The 1981-nt window shown below is 48.8% G+C and overlaps 1 non-coding gene across 1 annotated transcript in view; it reads left to right on the top strand.

Moving 5' to 3' along the window:
• Positions 1-1895: 1895 nt before the first annotated feature.
• The window catches only part of LOC125772865 (5.8S ribosomal RNA), a 158-nt gene continuing 72 nt past the window's right edge, over positions 1896-1981 (top strand). Inside the window, exon 1 of the ribosomal RNA XR_007419712.1 lies at positions 1896-1981. This exon is cut by the window's right edge and continues 72 nt beyond it. This is a non-coding gene — a ribosomal RNA (5.8S ribosomal RNA).

Raw genomic sequence — 1981 nt, 5'->3', positions numbered from 1 at the left:
TTTCTGCATGTGATGTGCCTTGTGTGGATCCGTGGCCATTGCATTGTGTCTGGTGTGTAGGTACCCAGACACTTAGAACGCTTGCGCGGAAAGCAAACTCGATCGTTGTACACTTTGATGGGCAACCATCACTGTGTCTCCGTGCCGTGCTAGATCTCCCCTAGCCGTAAGGCACTTTGAACGCCCCTTCGACGACGAGTTACAAGAGTGTGGTATGTGTCATAATCTGGTGAAGCTTTCTGCATGTGATGTGCCTTGTGTGGATCCGTGGCCATTGCATTGTGTCTGGTGTGTAGGTACCCAGACACTTAAGCAAACTCGATCGTTGTACACTGTGATGGGCGAGCATCACTGTGTCTCCGTGCCGTGTAAGAGCTCCCCTGGCCATCAGGCACTTGAAAGGTCCTTCGACGACGAGTTACAATAGTGGTGTGTTAGATACGTCAGGTGATGGTATCTACTGTTGTGCAATACGTATCCGGCCACGGCACGGAACGAACGGGAACTGTGGTGCAGACATACAAAGAGTTAAGCCTATTAGTCATTAACTCTAAGGACGGGGCCATGGGGCGGTACGCAAAGGATACGGATGAGCGAGTATGCAGGCCCAATACTCAATAGCTCGATCCGATCCAAGCACATGAGTTGACTTGCGGCGCCAGGTTAACCAATGTGCTAGATTCTATTTGGCCAGTAGAATCTTGTGTCTTAATGCGATTTGATACCAAGACACCAGAACGAAAGTTAGTTGAAGAGTTATTAAACTCTTATGAAGTATGGGTTGTGCAATCACAACTTATGACTTTAACCTATAAAGTGGATATGGACTTGCAATTATAACATGGAATCTCTACACACCCCATGAGCTCGATCCAATCCACGCACACGAGTTGCCTGAGTAGCGACAGGTATACCGATGTGCAATACGTATCCGGCCACGGCACGGAACGAACGGGAACTGTGGTGCAGACATACAAAGAGTTAAGCCTACTAGTCATTAACTCTAAGGACGGGGCCATGGGGCGGTACGCAAAGGATACGGATGAGCGAGTATGCAGGCCCAATACTCAATAGCTCGATCCGATCCAAGCACATGAGTTGACTGCGGCGCCAGGTTAACCAATGTGCTAGATTCTATTTGGCCAGTAGAATCTTGTGTCTTACGCGATTTGATACCAAGACACCAGAACGAAAGTTAGTTGAAGAGTGATTAAACTCTTATGAAGAATGGTTGTGCAATCACAACTTATGACTTTAACCTATAAAGTGGATATGGACTATCAATTATAACATGGGGCACACACCATGTTCTCGATCCAATCCACGCACACGAGTTGCCTGAGTAGCGACAGGTATACCGATGTGCAATACGTATCCGGCCATAGGCACGGAACGAACAGGAACTGTGGTGCAGACATACAAGGGCCATGGGGCGGTACGCAAAGGATACGGATGAGCGAGTATGCAGGCCCAATACTCAATAGCTCGATCCGATCCAAGCACATGAGTTGACTGCGGCGTCAGGTTAACCGATGTGCAATACGTATCCGGCCATAGGCACGGAACGAACAGGAACTGTGGTGCAGACATACAAGGGCCATGGGGCGGTACGCAAAGGATACGGATGAGCGAGTATGCAGGCCCAATACTCAATAGCTCGATCCGATCCAAGCACATGAGTTGACTGCGGCGCCAGGTTAACCGATGTGCTAAGAGAGTTGTTCCTGGGCCTTCAAAGTGACTTCAAAACTATCTTAGCGAATGGTGGCCATGGGCGTAGACATGAGCCACAAGTCACAAGGCCTGGGACTATTGGGTAATAAAGACAACTTAGTCAGAAAGTTAGTCTTTGGACGTACCACCGGGATTGTGTTACATTGGGAACCTTACTATAAAACCCTAGGCAGGGGATCACTCGGCTCATGGATCGATGAAGACCGCAGCTAAATGCGCGTCACAATGTGAACTGCAGGACACATGA

The sequence above is a fragment of the Anopheles funestus genome (assembly GCF_943734845.2).
Source record: "Anopheles funestus chromosome X unlocalized genomic scaffold, idAnoFuneDA-416_04 X_unloc_128, whole genome shotgun sequence".
NCBI classification, from domain to species: Eukaryota; Metazoa; Arthropoda; class Insecta; order Diptera; family Culicidae; genus Anopheles; species Anopheles funestus.
Note: the sequence above shows the minus strand (reverse complement) of the source record. Positions and strands in the feature narration are given on the sequence as shown.